This window comes from Mytilus edulis, chromosome 1 (genome assembly GCF_963676685.1).
Source record: "Mytilus edulis chromosome 1, xbMytEdul2.2, whole genome shotgun sequence".
NCBI classification, from domain to species: domain Eukaryota; kingdom Metazoa; phylum Mollusca; class Bivalvia; order Mytilida; family Mytilidae; genus Mytilus; species Mytilus edulis.
In genome coordinates, this window is record NC_092344.1 from 95,640,555 (window position 1) to 95,659,574 (window position 19,020).

Sequence of the window (19,020 nt, forward strand, 5' to 3'; positions counted from 1 at the left end):
GACACAACATCTAATGAAGGAAGAATAAGATTAGCAGTGAAACATTGAAATCTGAAGACAAAATAGCTGAAACACCAAACGAGAAGGTGGATATGTTAAATAACAAATGTATACCCGTGTTTACCAACGATAATAACCACCAAATTCCAGAAAAGAGTATATATCCGTACAAACCGATGAACAACATTCAAATAACAGACAAAGGGGTTGAAAATTTCAAAGAACGTCTACACAAAAAAAAGCAAGATTTCCACATAAAATACCGATCTTATTCCTCAAAGACACAGCATAGGGTTTAACAACAATACTGTCATTTATATTCCAACATTTATAAGATACTGGAGATGAACCAAACAAAAACCTAGGAAAATGCAATCGGTATTCCAACTTTCACGAAATATATGAAACTGTTGTGTTAAGTTAAGGGTAGGTATAAATTCAGTGTTGAAATTCTTATTTAATGATGTTTTTCTGCCGTATAATGACATAAGCAAAAGATTTCTTATAAAAAAGACTTGCTAGCTGAGTTACACATGGCCAAAAAAAAATCCTATGTTTTACCGTTAATTTAAATCATCTGTTATATTGGTAAATAATGCCATGTGACTATAATGATAAGTGTTCTTATTTATGCCCAGCATAAGCCGTATTTTGGTGTTAATTTTTATTATATTGTATGATGGATTGACATAGAACTGTCTGCCTTGATTGTTTATATTATTAACCATTTTCTCCTGGGTGGCTTTATATATAAGGATGCATGCGGACACAAATTTATTCTTGAAATATTATTAATTACTAGCGATTTATTTGTTCTATTTTGAAATAAAAGAATAGATATTTTCTGTGTGAATAGCCAGTTATCGTTAACAATCCTAAGCCAAACTACTCAACATTTCAAATGGTATAAAATCCGAAAAATACATTTCATTTAAAAACCTCTCTGTAGAGGAATATAACAAATACTGGAGTCCCTGGGCCCCTATCATAGAATAAATAATAAATGTTAAAATTTGATTGAAACACCACTTATGCATATCGCAAGAACAAGTAAGACTTCAATGTTATAAGATATTTATTTATTTTCAAGCTACTATTGCACCATCATATATATTCAATTGTTGTTTTATTATCTAATACTTCTTTTGTGTGAAAATGCCATTCTGTACACCTTTGTTCTTACATGTTGTGCCAGTCTATTTGTTACAATAAAGAAAATTCATTATAAAAAAAAAAAATAAAATCCGAAATAGATTGCATACTTCCATAACACTTGCTTATAGCATTTACAGAAATTATAAATTTGAAATATGATATAAGGAAAATTATTTTCGTTTTTAAAAACTTCATATTCGGCATTATATAACTCAACAGAGTTATGTACCTTAGATCACAAAATATGATATCAGAAATTTTGTTATCTTTTGTCAGGATTACTAAAAGTACCTTTATCATCATTCTGTATACCAAGATACCAATAAAGCCGGAAGTCGTGCGTCGCGAAGGGATTATTCAGATAACTGTTTTGCGTGTTACGATAGGACGCTTTTCTTAAACTAATGTAAGTACATATTTTTATACCAGGCAAATTATATGGAAAAAAATGGAAACTCTCATATATTACATGTATATTTCACTCTGTCTGGTTCTTATAAAGAGCTGAACTTTAAAGCTGTATGTCACGCTAGTTTATTGAAGCATTTATTACGATTTTATACCTTTCAGACTGTATAAACCTTATGTTAAGACTTCTGTCTAGAATGAATGGTGCGAATTTTGCTCCATTTTTTAAAGCTAAGCTATGCTGAGTAACACGTCTCACATTCACTTTTTTCAAAACAATGCTTTAAAGGAGCACTACCTACGAAATACGAAAAAAAACAGAATATGATTTTGTTTGGTTCAATCATTAATAAGGGTAAAATAATGAAATAATAATTCATTTTTAGATGTCAAGTTGGTTCAATTTTGTCAAAATAAGCAAGAAATATCGCTGATGAATTATTCACTTGCAAGTGAATAATTCGACCTCGTTAAATCCGTATTTATGTGACCCTTAATTAAAACACAAAATTAAAACCAACCTTCTCTAGAATTGATAATAAACAATATCACCATACTAAATAAGTATATCTGATACTGTACGGTGTGGTGTAACAAATCGGTCAGTTTCGTTGTTTGTTGACAAAAATTCATCGCGAAACTCATTCCTTTTATTGTGTGGACAAAGGCGAAAGCAGGTCTAGTAACCGATCGAATCCTACCGCCGAACCGTCTGTCCAAGTTGAAACTTTCTGTTTACTGAATACTTGCCCATGTATGAGTGTTTTTCGCATTGTTCAAGGGAACTACAAATAAGAGCTTCCGAAATCTGTTAATCAATCTTCATGTGAACATGCTATACCATGTAATGCAGTTTCAAACTCTTCGATCCTCATCTTCCTGTTCACCAATTACTTATATATTTTAACACATAATGGTCATGTATGAAATTTTTATGAATTCATATGTGTTGTTTTACATTCGTGTTTTACTATCTATTAATTGATGTCAGTTTTGAACATAAATACACGCAAGAAAGGAAAAAAATGAAATTCATATTTTCAATCAGGAAAAAAATTAAGCCTTAAACGTACTTTTAAAAATGCACGTAAATGTAGATAAAGTACAATTGAATATAACGACGGATCCAAAATTTAAATAAAAGTAAAATAAAGGTACAATGTATTATAATATAAATAAAATGTTATTTTTTCACGAAAAAAGAGGCTGAGGCCTGAACCTATAGGGAAAATGACAAAAAGCTAATAATACTTTTTCTTATCTCTATTTTTCTATAAAGGTAACTAATTAGTTATGTAAATACTCTCTTTATATTTTACAGAGATTAAATTTTGTAAATTAAGTTTTTATATAATCCTATGTTTTTATTTTCAGAGAAATTGTAAAAGTCACACGTATAACATTTTTAAAGTCATATTGAACAGTCAGACTTTGAACTATTATTTTATAACTTCAAATTTAGGCATATGAGTTACATACCATTTTTGTTAATTTTATTTAGGAGTTTTAAGTTTCTATAAAATAAAAGAATGATTGTAAATTTAATTTAAAACAAGAATGTGTCCTCAGTACACGAATGCCCCACTCGCACTATCATTTTCCCTGTTCAGTGGACCGTGAAATTGGCGTAAAAACTCTAATTCGGACGAACGGACGGACGAACGGACGCACAGACCAGAAAACATAATGCCCCTCTACTATCGTAGGTGGGGCATAAAACATATAATGCAAGTTTTAAAAGAAATATGGCAAAGTCTATTCTTTTTAAAGTATTTCCTCGGTTTACCAACAAGACCTCCCTGTATTTCTTATGACAATTTTTATTTTCGTCGCTTTTTAGAAACTCCTTCAAGGAAAGAGAACGTCACATATCAAAATTATTTTTTCTGATTATTTTTTTTCTGGGGTAAACGTCAATGAGACAGTAATTCAGCGACAAAATTACCAGAAACGTGATGGCGAAAAACATTTTAAGATGTGGTGTATAGCTAAACTCTTCGTTTATTTAAACTCAAAGGATTGACCAGCGATATAGAAATGTTGTCATTACTGGACTTTTAACGTCCGGCACTAAATATCTTGTCAAATTGGAGAGTCCGTATGGCTGTGCAAGATGTAAAAATGCGATACATTCCTGCTGGGAATATTAGCATTAAATCCTTTGCACCATGAAATGTGAGTTTTACACTCATTGTACTTTAAAGAACTAATGCAACAACTACAAATGTATCTAAGGGGTCGATAGGCGATCTTTGCATTCTAGAATTTCTGTCACTATCTAAGTACCTTCATTTTCAGTGACAGATCAAATTATCCGCCCTTTATCGCGGTCAACCTTTGTTTTACAACCTAACTATAATTATTGCTAGCTGTCTCTCCGAATGCCAAAACATTGTTATGGGAAAAACACAGAAACCGTTAAAGGTGCGGGAAACTGAAGAATATAATGACTGATGACAGCTGTAATCAATGGGTACAATTTTAAATAAACGCAAGAGTGCACCCACTAAAGAGTTTCGCCTTCTTAACTTTTAACATGATTAAATTTCATGACATATACCAAATGAAGTTATTCTATTGCCTAAAGTATCTGAAAAACGGACCTAATTAAGAAAATAAATTATTGATCAATGAACCAAGCAAATGAGGTCAAGGTCAGATGAACCTTGCCGGACAACATGAACACCATTCAATTATTCAATAAACCTAACATAGTTTATTTATAGAATGTAGTATCAAATAACAGATCCAAGCACACAAACTCAATATCTAATACCAATGAACTATGCAAATGAGGTCAAGGTCAAATGAAACCTGCCAGTCGTACACGTACAATCATTCCACATACAAATATTAGTTGACCTATTGCATGCATTATATTTAAGTGTCGGATTTGGATCACGAAAGCATAACCTTGATTAATGAGGTCAATTTAACCCTATTTGACGAACTTGAAGACTTTAACAACGTAACTCTAAAAGCATTCAATCAGTTGCTGAACCATGAAATAGAGGATCAAAGACACTGGAAATATGACAGGCCGAAACTTATTAACATACAGCATTCAACGTATAAAACATTCAGATCTATATATTTCTGGAGGGAGAAGGGCATGAGCTAAGATTAAACTTTCAACTAAACGGAGATATTCGTACCCTCTGTTTACGAATGTTAATCTGTAACAATACATTTCTGAGATCACAAAGGTGAAGGCTTTTACAAAAGACTGCATGCACAAATAGACTGTTTGGTACTAATGCACGGAAAGTATGCAAAAAGATTTAAATGTGTAGAAATTCGACGTGTTCCGGGTTCGTAAAGTAAGTCCTTGTCTATATCAAACATTAAATCATTATAAGTCTTTATATAAACTGTCAACTTATGGAATGCGTAATCTGGACAAACAAAAAGTAAAAGAAAATATAGGCAACAAATTACTGAAAAGCTATTTTGTCTGATATCATTGAGCTATTGTAAATAAAATTTTATCTCAAAGGCTTACATTTACAAAACATTTGAATTAAATGCACTGATCAAAATTATCCTACTTAGAAACATAAATGTTCGATCAATCTTATAAAAAACGAAATTTACTTCAAGATTTACGAATTTCTTCTTTGTTCAATTAAAAATCAAAATGTAAATCGTTTATCAGTCAATGATTGCGTATTTTGAAATCATTGAAACAAGACAACTTTATTAAGAGCCCAGACTAAAATATCTATCAGCACACATCGAACATATATAGTGTGAGACATCTAGCATTTAGTTCCATCCTCTGTCTGATTTGACATCATTTTTATGTTTTTTTGCTGATTATATTTTGTCAGAATTTCCTTTTCCTAATCTCCTCTTCTTTGAATCTTTACTTGCAGAACTTCTTGATTTTTTCGGGCTTTCAGGGGCGGAGTGGTCTAAGAAGCCAAACTACTGTATCCCTAGCCTGGCAACACTAAGGTTGTAAGTTCGAACCGCGCACGTGGCAGGCACACTCGACGCCAATTTTAATTGACAATGATTGTCAGTTTTCATTAGGACTGTCGTTGGTTCTCTCCGTGAACTCCGCTGCTTTCCTCTTGTTTTCTTTTGTTTTACTCCATCAAACTTTTATTATAGAGAAAAGTGCTTCCCTGTACAGATATTTGTTATATATTAGTTATTTTATCAGCGTAGTGATCGCGAATAATTGGGAATGGTACAGTTCTAAAACATTATTTTATCTCGAACATGTTCATGTGTCTGTTTTAAACATTTTCCATCTTAAGGTTATATCTTGTAGGATTTTATTTTACTCCCATCCTTTTATCGTCTCTATATTATTCTGGCCGCGATATAGGATTTTTGTGCAGAGGGCGTAAAGCAAACACAAATCGTCCCTGATATTCATTCATAATTTTAAGACGCAGTATTTGTTTCCATACGAACATGGATAAAACTTACTTCATTGTGGTTATGTTGCAAAGATTTATGAAAGCAGAATGTGTCCATGGCGCTTGTATATAAGCTAGAGTCAATGTACTAAATTAAGTTCATATCTTTGGACGTTTAAGTTTTCTTTGAACTTTGATGACGTTTTATTCCGTATGCCGTTATGCTTTGGAATGTATATAGTGACCTTCTGCTGTTGTCTGATCTATGGTCGGGTTGTTGTCTCTTTGACAAATTCAATATTTCCATTCTCAATTTTGTAGTGCTCTCATTTTTCACCAGACATAAAACAGGCGTGAGATAACTCGAGAACGGTGAAAGTGACACCATTTGAATTCAAACTTGCTATCATGGAACTTTTTATTAACTTTTGTCATAAAGTAACATCATTTTTGGAGTATTAGAATTCTTTAGATGATTTACCTGTTTTTGATGGTCCTTTTAATTCTGTTGTAAGTTATCATTTTTTTCTACTATCAGCACTACACTTCCAGACAATTTTATTAAGAAAAAAGTTTTCGTATTTAATTAAATGGTCTTTTGAAAAATCTCATTGCAAATTTATTTGCTCTAAATCGTTTAGAGCCTTTTTCTGTAACGAAAGATGAAAGTATGTTAGATACACTTACTGGAAATGTGAAGATATGATTGAAGCTTTAAATTTTCTCCTGGACAACATAATATATAAAAAAAAAAGATGTGGTATATGATCGCCAATGAGACATCTCTCCACAAGAGACCAAAATGACACAGACATTAACAACTATATATATAATAGGTCACCGTAAGGCCTACAACAATGAGCAAATCCCGTATCACATAGTCAGCTATGTACGTTTCAGCGATAAAGTATATCGACAGGTAGTAATTATTCTTATGGACACTAGCTGTGACCCTTTTTATCATATTTATTCCTGTATTGCTATGACTATCAGTGTATGGCCAAACTCAGTAAAGACCCGTCACTATTATATTTGGTTGATACATTTAAAAATACCGATGATATTTTTTCAAACTCAATACTAAAATTTACGACAAAACAGACGATTTTTCATTCCCTTTTATTAATTTTGCTTTTTCAAACCAAGATGTTCCTTTGGTCCATCATACGGTGTTTATATATCCCGACTCGTTCGTTATATGTGTGTAGTGATGTCATAGATTTTAACGAACGTAATCAATGTATTGTCTCTCATTGGCACTTATACCACATCATTCTTTTTATCTATAGTATAATAATCTTATTGTTTCGTTAACACTCCTCACAACACTTTAAATAGTCTCCAACATCCTAAGATATTGAGTTCCAGAAATACCTACACAAATAATACCATTTGTAAAGAATAATATTGCTATGTAAATAACAAGCATTGCTTGATTGCTGGAAGTTTATGTGCAGTGGCAAAACATTTATACATACCCTAACAAGAACAAATTAACAATAAAAACAACAGACAGGTTCTGTAATAGATTTCTTTCGGGATGAAAATCGGCGAAATTTGGGCTGCCACTGGAAAATTATAGTATATTGGGTAGGGGCATATTTTCTACTTGCGAAAAATAAATTCCTCTGAAAAATAAAGTTCCTAACAGTAAATTTACTATATGAAAATTACGCATATATAACGGAATCACAAGAATTGTATGTTAATGCGTTTCAAGGTTAACTTTCCTTATTATTTTTTTTTAATTATTTGTAATATATAGAAAACGACCCATAAGAAATAATATAGTTATATATAATACGCAGAAGATTGAAAATGAAACAACTATCTAACGAGAGAAAATGACGTAGAAAAAAATAATGATGTCTGATTTACATGTAGGTATAAAACAAAAAACGAAAAACAAACAAGATATACAGTAACAGCTGACTGCCACTGCTGTACAGATTATCACCATATAACATGTATCTTTGAATTTAAATTATTTTTCAATCATGTTTTAAAAATATGTACAACTTCTCATACTAAATATTAGATCAACTGAGCTTTTTTCTTTTTATCGAAACATCATTGTATGAAAAAAAAGCTCAAAGGATTAAGCAAAAGTACGCACTATATTGATACGATTTTACAAAAGCACAATCTTCCTTTTTTTTTTCGTTTGTAAACATAATTGATAAAAATGTACATTATATCAACCTAAATCTACTTCTAAATTGTGATCTTTCATATATTCAAAATCAGAGCTTAGTAAGTAATTGTAAACTTATCAAAAGAAAAAAATACAGATGTTTTATCATTTGGATTAAAAACACCATGTAGTCTTATCCTTCCATGTGTACAAAGTACAACCTACTATCCTTTGCGAAACGGTCATGTTAGTATAACCTTTCCCTTACTACTAAATCGTTTTTCCCGTTTATAATAGTTTACCGTGGAATAAGCGTGATCTAAAAATTCGCAGCGTCTATATCTAAGTTTAAGAAAGAATTGAAAAAACGACACTATCCTAAGTAAAGTTGAAACGTTTTACTTGACCGGTCAAAGGAAATTGACAATTATCTGAATTTAATTGCGTTCCGTTTCATTCATAAACTAAGAACAAGCTAACACTCTACTTTGTCCTTCTTCTAGCGTGGGCAGATATTGAGGATGTTCTTCATTTCTTTTTCGTTTGTCCCAAGTGCACTTCATGTAGAGAGACATAACTCAATAATCTTAATTGACTTTCTAAAAACTGTGTTGATATAATGTTGGCGTTGATATCTATGTTGGCGTTTCTGTTTGTTGCAGTTCAGTGTTTCTGTTGTTCCGCTGTTTTCTTCTCATAGTTGACGTGTTTTATTGGTGGACTTCGGCTGTTGTCTGCTCTATGGTCGGGTTGTTGTCGTTTTGACACATACCCTATTTCCATTCTCAATTTTATTTCCTTTAGTTTTAGTTTATCTGGTGTGTTTTCGATTACTTGATTTATGACTATTCAACAGCGGTATATTACTGTTGCCTTTATTTACAGATACAAGGCTATTCATTTGCGGAAACTTGGATTTTTCGAATGAACAAAATATCAAAAGGTAGACGAGATTTCTTTTACCTTTATATAAGGTAATAGACACTGACCAGGTCCATCAAAATGATAAACATCATTATCAACAATAATGTCATCTTTACAGAATTGTCTGACTTTTTAATCTTTCCGGTTTATTTTCTTTTCAATTTTACCTCTAGATCGTATTATATTATATAATCTGTTTGCTTTACATGCATGCTTATTATATTATATTGAATGTATTCATATGGTATTACGGAGAAGACTTCATAAGTGTGATTTACTTTTGTCCAATCTATTTTGCTTAAATGTAGTCTGAAATAAAATATGATTAAACTAAATTGGCATTCGCGGGAAATCATGGTGAAACAGAAACAATGCTCTCTGTTTTTGTAATTCATTTACTGAATACCAGTTCGAATAGAAAGAGGTATAGCTACAACAATTATATCTTAAGAAACACACGAAAAGTTAAAATGTCTTATGTACGTTGTGTGTATGATATTGATTTTGATATCAAACCATGACAAATTTGATCAAAACCATGATCAATTTCTAGACACTTAACTGAACCATGTCAACCGCTTAACCAAACAATATCAATATCGATAAATTGCATATCTTGCGTTAATTTTCTAAAAAAAAAAAAGAAGCAGCAATTTCAATGTAAAATTGAGAATGGAAATGGGGAATGTGTCAAAGAGATAACAACCCGACCAAATAAAAAACAACAGCAGAGGGTCACCAACAGGTCTTCAATGTAGCGAGAAATTCCCGCACCCGGAGGCGTCCTTCAGCAGGCCCCTAAACAAATATATACTAGTCCAGTGATAATGAACGCCATACTAATTTCCAAATTGTACACAAGAAACTAAAATTAAAATAATACAAGACTAACAAAGGCCAGAGGCTCCTGACTTGGGACAGGCGCAAAAATGCGGCGGGGTTAAACATGTTTGTGAGATCTCAACCCTCCCCCTATACCTCTAGCCAATGTAGAAAAGTAAACGCATAACAATACGCACATTAAAATTCAGTTCAAGAGAAGTCCGAGTCTGATGTCAGAAGATGTAACCAAAGAAAATAAACAAAATGACAATAATACATAAATAACAACAGACTACTAGCAGTTAACTGACATGCCAGCTCCAGACTCAATTAAACTGACTGAAAGATTATGATTTCATCATATGAACATCAGGCACAATCCTTCCCGTTAGGGGTTTAGTATCATACCATCATAACATATATGAGAAGAACATAACCCGTGTCATGCCAACAACTGTTTTTAGAATAAATGTGTTTAGTTCCGATGCAAAGACCTTATCAGTGACTCAATATTAACGCCAAAATATGCAATCTTTAATGACTTGACAACAGTATTGTAATTATATCCCTTCTTAATAAGTCTATTCAAAGGTTTTGTAAGTTTCTGAGGTGAATACTGACACCTTTGTGCTTTATAAAGAATATTTCCATAAAAAATTGGATGTGAAATACCTGAACGTATTAGAAGTCTGCATGTTGAGCTATATTTACGAATGATGTCTTTATACCGATGATAAAATTTAATAAATGTTTTGACTAGTTTGTGATATCGAAAACCCTGGTGTAATAATTTTTCAGTAATACATAAATTTCTCTCGTTAAAATCTAAAACATTGTTACATACACGAGCGAATCGTACAAGTTGAGATATATAAACACCGTAAGATGGTGACAAGGGAACGTCACCGTCTAAAAACGGATAATTAACGATAGGAAATGAAAAATCATCCCTTTTATCATAAATTTTTGTATTCAGCTTTCCATTAGTGATATAGATATCAAGATCGAGAAAAGGGCAGTGGTCATTGTTAGTATTAGCTTTATTTAAAGTAAGTTCAACAGGATACATTTCATTAATATACATACTGAAGTCGTCATTATTGAGAGCCAAAATATCATCCAAATATCTAAAAGTATTATTAAATTTGTTTATCAGATGTTGTTTCGATGGGTCTTTGCTTATTTTTGTCATAAATTGTAACTCATTACAATACAAAAACAGGTCCGCAATAAGTGGTGCACAGTTAGTCCCCATTGGAATTCCGATAATCTGACGATATACGGAATCCCCAAAGCGAACAAAAATGTTATCTAGTAAAAATTCAAGGGCATATATAGTATCAAAGCATGTCCAATTAACATAGTTTTTTTGTTTATTGCTACTAAAAAATGTCCTAAAAGAGTTTGAACATATATATTCACATTCTGATTTTTTGAATGCCCATTTAATTAGGTGTGTGAATTTTTTCTTAATGAGAATGTGAGGCAATGTGGTATACAGGGTAGAAAAATCAAAACTTTGAACAGATTCAAAATCACCAATATAAGATGCAATTTATCAAGTACTTCCAACGAGTTCTTGACACTCCAAAAGTAGAGCATTTCACTTACAATAGAGATTAATAAAGGCAACAGTAATATACCGCTGTTCGAAATTCATATATCGATTGAGAAAAAAACAAATCCGGGTTACAAACTAAAACCGAGGAAAACACATCAAATAAAAAACGATACAACAGAAACACAACACTGAAATGCAACACACACAGAAACGAACTATAATATAACAATGGCCATTTTCTTGACTTGGTACAGGACATTTTAAGAAAAAAACTGGTGCGTTGAACCTGATTTTGTGGCGAGCCAAACCTCCCGCTTTTATGGCAATGATAAATATAACATTAAAATGACAACACTACATGACAGGTCTACAATACAAATAAATGGGAGAAAATACAGGACAGAGAAACACACAAACAATAGCTGTCAAAAGGTACCAGACTTATAATTTAATACGCCAGACGCGCGTTTCGTCTACATAAATCTCATCAGCGATGCTCAGATCAAAAAAGTTCGAAAGCCAAAACAAGTAAAAAGTTGAAGAGCATTGAGAACCAAAACTTCCAAAAAGTTGTGCCAAATATGGCAAGGCTATCTGCCTGGAATAAGAAAATCCTTAGTATTTAGAATAATTCATATTTTTGCAAACAGTGAATTTATAAAAAATGACTATATAAGAAATATACATGTTAACACCGAAGTGGTGTCTAACTACAGAATAAAAACAAATACGCCAAATAAAACAACCTAAATCAGCACATACAAAAAGCACAGCCGAACAACGTATAATATGTTAGCCGAAGAGATCGACACACAAAGTGACGTCAAATTGAAATTTGGATAGATTCAAGATTAGGTTCGTAATACTGACATAACATGTATTAATAACAATGAAAATTGCAATACTTATTAATATAAAATTGTGGTAGTAATTAGATAATTAATTGTATTATCTAGCTCTTCAAACATTTTATGTGCTTTTCATTTGCTCAATTAAAAAGAACTGAGGTAATCGTTCTGTGAAGTAACTTAACCAAACCATGACCAATTGAACAAAAGTAGGAAAAAATCACCGGGCTGAAGTACGTTCACTATTCACTATTCACTTTTCACTATTCAAAATTCATGAATAGTGAACTGTGTTTTTTTGCACTATTCACTATTCAAGTTTGTGAAATTGAATAAATTTAGTATCAACTTGTATATGTATATGTATATGTATATGTAAAAATGAGAAGAAAAAAAAAACCCGATATGGTATGCTTGCCAATGAGACAACTCTTGACACAGATATTTAAAACAGCTACTCACCGTACGGCCTTCGACAATGCACAAGTCCCTACAGCATAGTCAGCTATGAAAGGCCCCGAAATGACAATGTAAAACAATTCAAACGAGAAAACTAACGGCATTATTATTTTATCAAAAGAATGAACAAAAAACAAGTATGTAATACACCAAGAAACGACATTCACTTGGGACAGGCACATACACACGGAATGTGGCGGAGTTAAACATGTTAGCAGATCCCAACCCCAACCTAACCTAGGATAGTGGTATAACAGTACCCCATAAGAACCAACTATAATAAAAGTACTGAATTACTGAACATCGGTCACAAGCACCTGTCTCCCATCTCTACGCATGAAAGTAAGGTTAATGTACAAAGAAATATTTATTTTGTACGATAAGTTCGTGCATACTTCTTAATCTCTTTTATATATATTTCTCTGATTGTAGTAATACAAATCAGTATACTCTGCCCAGACGATAAGGAATGTTATGATGCACTCGATAATGTCTCCGAAATTATAGATCGGTTACCAGTCAAAAACAAAAGATACAATGTACGCAAGTAGAATTCCTACTGTAGCAATGCATCGGAATGCCCTCATGGTTATCGCGATGTAAAAATCAGTTGTAAAAGGCTTCACTCATCAGATAGATATAAGGATAAATACATACAACAACAAGAATGTGTCCTCAGTACACGAATGCCCCACTCGCACTATCATTTTCCATGTTCAGTGGACCGTGAAATTGGGGTAAAAACTCTAATTTGGCATTAAAATTAGAAAGATCATATCATAGGGGACATGTGTACTAAGTTTGAAGTCGATTGGACTTAAACTTCATCAAAAACTACCTTGACCAAAAACTTTAACCTGAAGCGGGACAGACGGACGGACGGACGGACGGACGGACGGACGGACGGACGGACGAACGAACAGACGGACGGACGGACGCACAGACCAGAAAACATAATGCCCCTCTACTATCGTAGGTGGGGCACAAAAACACAGAGTGAACGTGGCCGGGTACTTGTACATCCCAACAATAAAAAGACACTCAGTGCAGATCTGGGTGTGTTCGGTACTCAATTACTGACAGCTAGTTCAAAACAAATAACAACTAAAAAAAAATGCACCTCAGACTAAATTATCAAGCATAGCATATCCAACATAGTTAAGAACAGAGAGAGAAAAAAACATGACATTGTGCATGCAATGCCAAGATACAGGAATCATCAGAGTGTAGAAAAGATCAATGGAATTTATTTTACTATCCAATATAAACAATATTCACAGAATAAATTACAGGCCGAATTCGTAACCTTTTAGAATAAGATCGTTAAGTTGATTTGTTAAGTGTAATGTCTGTAATGAATTGCTATAGGAATTCGATTAGAATACGAGGTTTGTGTAATATATAGTATTAAGGTATAAACAGATAGGATATTTGGTATGCAGATCCCTTTTATCTAGAATTATTTATTCTTTACGTAAAATATTGAACTTGATCATGCATCTCAAATCCACTTCTAATGCATATCTAGGAGCTTACGGTACAATTGTCGCACATATTGTCACAATTATTACACATATTTGAATGGGTGTGTGGGGTCCACTTTTATTAATCAAGCATTAAAATGCTCATTCGTTTCCTGCATGGGATGTCCACATAAAATGAAATCAACCATTTAAACGGTACTCCCTGTGTCAGGGGAGGGAAAAAGAGTAAACATGTCTCAAAGTGCCAATAATTTCAAAATCTCATTTTCCAACATTTAAATTTCTCACATACTTATATATTTATAAATAAAGACTTTATGTAAAATATAAAAAGTCTATTAGGACAATAGGAGGTAATATACCCAAGAACTGAAAGTTTCGTATAAAAAACTAGGGGTGTTTCCCCGATAAAATCTAATAATAGCACTTACTTATAGGATATCTGTATTATGGAGCGCCTAAGAAAAAATACACCACAAATTACCTTACGATCGAGTTTTGAACCCCCGTATCCCCTACTTACAGGTATATCCTATATATCCTAAGAAAGGTAATAGAAGGGGGAACAAAACCTATATAGTGAATATGTGGCACAGATGCGATTTAAGGGGTAACAAGTGACCGAAAAGCGAAAACGGCCGAACCTAAGAAAAAATACACCACAAATTACCTTACGATCGAGTTTTGAACCCCCGTATCCCCTAATTACAGGTATATCCTATATATCCTAAGAAAGGTAATAGAAGGGGGAACAAAACCTATATAGTGAATATGTGGCACAGATGCGATTTAAGGGGTAACAAGTGACCGAAAAGCGAAAACGGCCGAACCTAAGAAAAAATACACCACAAATTACCTTACGATCGAGTTTTGAACCCCCGTATCCCCTAATTACAGGTATATCCTATATATCCTAAGAAAGGTAATAGAAGGGGGAACAAAACCTATATAGTGAATATGTGGCACAGATGCGATTTAAGGGGTAACAAGTGACCGAAAAGCGAAAACGGCCGAACCTAAGAAAAAATACACCACAAATTACCTTACGATCGAGTTTTGAACCCCCGTATCACTTATGTTAAATAAATCATTTTAGGTATTCATTTTTTTTTAGGTTTTCCACATCTCATTTCCATAGACTTTAATCAGCCTTCGCGATCAGACATTCTTACATTGTATAATGTAAAAACTTCTAGTAATCAATAAGATGTGACATGATATTATATGAGGTACGAAGAATCTCAATCCCATAGAGACTTTTACCCCAGCTTTCACTCCTTGTTTTATTTAATATGTGCATGGCTTGTTAAAGTTATGGGTAGGTTAGTGCAAGGAAAACCAATAATGTTAAGTCAATAATATTTCATATTGGTAAATATCGTTTCCATGATTGGTGATGTCACATGTTCTACATGTTCAACAGTAGTTACTTGAGTAGTAAAATAGTTCATAGTTAATGTGCATTTTAATGTTGATTTTTTTTATAATAGCATTAAACTTTCAAAGTTGCATGAAACATATTTGTGTGTTGATAGTTTATTTTACGTTTATCTATTTATATTAAGTACTTGACTATCTCTCAGAATGCATATGATAGAAAAAAGATTTTATCAAGAAACCGAAGGACTTTTATTGATAAAATGTGCATATATCAAACTATGCGACTTAATATTGGAAATTTATTTCAGATCAATTTTTCTAAAATTAAGGAAGATATTGAAAAAATGTCAGACTGCAAAATTTTGTATACCATTGGTAAATACACGTTACGGAAGAACGATGTATTAAGTATTGTCGGAAGAAATTGGCTTACAGACCAGGTATTATGAATCAAATATTTACATTTCCTCTATTCTTCCTATATGTAAATGAATGTTGATAATTACTCTCATTATCTGCACGAAAATGTCAAATCTGAAAATTTGAGTAGCAAAATTTTGTTTTCCGTCGTCGTGATAGAAACTCATGCTATAGGGATATCAAGACAGCATTGTAACTCCTTGTCATTGATATTACAATATACTAGTAAATGAAATTAATTAAAGAAGGAAGACTAGCAGTTACTGCCATGCCAGCTCTATGGGATTGTCTCATTTCAACGAATTGAACGATCATATCTTAATCATATGAAAATCAAGTACAATCTTTCTCCTGATTCATTAAGTGTCATACCAGAATGTAATATACTAGAACAACATAACCCATATCATGCCAACAACTGGTTTAACAATAACTTTCCGGTGCGAAAAGCAGATGTGTGTGTGTGTGTGAATAAATATTGTTAAAAAAGGCTATCCATAACGACCTTACAACAATATCATAACTTTATCTGTTTATGACAATTTGATTTTAAGATTTTCTTAGCTGTTAATGTGTCCACAAATGTATGTTTTGTGTATAATATAAGTATAAATAAATGGATTTAAAATACCTGTCGTGAGTGATGTCCATAATAATGGAAAAAAAACAGCTCTCTAATTGTTGATATTGTCAATGAATTGTAAGTCATCACAATGCAGAAACAGGTTAGCAATGAGTAGTGCACAGTTAGTCCCCATTTGATACATGATCCCTTGATAATTAACAGAATATTCATAACGAACAAAAAAGGTAATCTAGTAAAAAGTACAGTATCGTTCAAAGTACCAGAGTGTATTACTTAATAATTAATGAAAAAATATAACATTGTAACAGGAAGCACACAACAGCTTAGTGACACTAAAAATTAATTTAGACGTCAATATTGTTAAGATACCTTTCGTAAGTGATCAGCTGCAATATGAAACAGAATCAAAATGATGAATAATGGAATGAGGTATTTAAAATGGTCATCTAAATCTTTGTTTTCTGCTTCAAATTGAATAACCTTTTAATTAATGGATATATAATTATTAATCGATTTTTTTTACAAAAACTATATTTTAGAACTTGAACTCGTTTGTGATAACATAAACATTTTATCAATCATACTAATGTCATTAACAAATATTTTGAATTTGGTTTTCTACATTATAAACTTTAATAAATCCGTCAAATTTTAAGTTTTCTTTCACAGGTTGTTAATGCTATGTTTCTTAAAATGTGTAACCAGAACAGAAGGATGTTTTTCAAGGACACCTTTTTCTTGCTTGAAGTGGACAAAAGGGGCCTACAACTAATGAGAAGAATACCAGATGTCAGAGAAAAATATTTAGTCTTTTTCCCAATACACACCTTAAACCATTGGTCACTAATCGTAAGTATAATAAATCGTCGTTACTATGTTTATTTGTTTTAATGTTGTTTTCATCAGCAGATCAGTGACACATAAGACATTTGTGATTTTAATCAAATGAATGTTCTCTTCTATTTTATTTTGGAAATTAAAGTCTAAATTATATTATATATGCAAGACATGTCTTGCTTTTTGTTTTGACACCTTTCTAAGATGAAAAGAGTTATAATGTATGCAATGATGCATTTTAGATAAAGAAAAATCTATTGCATAGTCTGAAATAAAAACGAAGATAAAGTATGATTGCCAATTATACAACTCTCCACAAGAGACCAAAAAGCACATAAATTAACAACTACATGTCACCATACGGCCTTCAAGAATGAACAGTTTTAAATTTGACAACTAAAACATAACTGGTTGCAACCTCACAAATGTCTCAGGTGTGTATAATAGGAAATACACTTATTTGTCCATGTATTCAAAATATAGTTGATCTTATCATTTAGGTAGTGAATGTTCGACAAAAGACCATTTCATATCTTGACTCCATGGAAAACTTTGAACCTCGTCCTTTGAAAGTGATCAGGTAATGCGTATCCGTCAATCATTGATACATAAAAAAAAAAACCGGACGAAAAAAAAAGGTCAACAAAAGACAGAAAGCAGCTCAATGCCACCAATGTGCCATCACTGCAGCGTAAACTGTCCGCATAGACATCTTTGTAAAGTGCATTTAATATGACGGGTACTTGATACTATGCTAGGCAACACTAAAGTTTAAGTACTAAGGAAAAGTAATAAACACCAGGAACAGAAAAATACATCATATCGAATAAAAGAAGAGACATAATTGAGGAATATTTAAGCCATACAAATAGGAAGATGGGAAATCAACAGTGATCAAAAATGCTATCCTAGAAATGGTTGCTGTTCACTTTAAGCGCTGACATAAAACAAAACTACACATGTATTTATTTTTCATCAACTTTTATCTTGCCATTCCTAAACCCATAGTGTACTATAGTCTAATGAACTTGTGACTCTCTTTGATCTGAGTAAATGATCAGTCCATTTAATTTCCACAACCGATGGGTCTTATAGAATATATGCAGCACATTTCTATGAAATTTATATCTGTTGTTAACATATTGAAATAAGTTGACTTCATGAAGTAGTTCTTTTTAAAGAGATGTGATTGGTGTTGATAGAACCTGAAATTATTATAATAATATCCATTAAAGTCAGGTTCCTGTTCACAATGTAACTACTGTAAATATTTGTTCAATTCAATTCGGAAAATTAAGGAGTATATGAATTACTTATAAGTGAATGACCGTCTATCAGGAATGTGACACAAATACCTTGAATTTGGTATACCTATTTAATAATCAGGATGGAAACTATTTTTTACATCGTGTGTCGAGGATTATAGGATTTAATCCAATCTTGATACTTGAAATATCAAATTTTAAAGTCTTCGGCGAGGGGCAATAACTACACTATCTCGATTGGATAAATCCCACATATGTCTTGTAATGATATGATGTAAAAGTCTATATTTATATATTTAAATACTTATAAGGTATTTGTTGAAATGAAATAAACACCCAAACAAACACATAAAAGTCTAGCAATCAC

At 32.3% G+C, this 19,020-nt stretch overlaps 1 protein-coding gene and 1 long non-coding RNA gene across 3 annotated transcripts in view; both read left to right on the top strand.

Moving 5' to 3' along the window:
* Positions 1–1,446: 1,446 nt before the first annotated feature.
* The window catches only part of LOC139495827 (uncharacterized), a 50,609-nt gene continuing 33,035 nt past the window's right edge, over positions 1,447–19,020 (top strand). The window contains exon 1 of one of the 2 annotated variants that reach the window (XM_071284236.1): positions 1,447–1,561. The gene's annotated coding sequence lies outside the window, so the exon portion shown is untranslated. Of the gene's footprint in view, positions 1,562–4,407; positions 4,884–19,020 lie in introns of those variants that run through there. The other variant, XM_071284214.1, reaches the window with a different exon arrangement.
* On the top strand, positions 15,880–17,968 carry LOC139520201 (uncharacterized). The gene is made up of 3 exons (XR_011663834.1): positions 15,880–15,985; positions 17,221–17,400; positions 17,889–17,968. It is a non-coding gene; the product is annotated as an uncharacterized lncRNA (long non-coding RNA).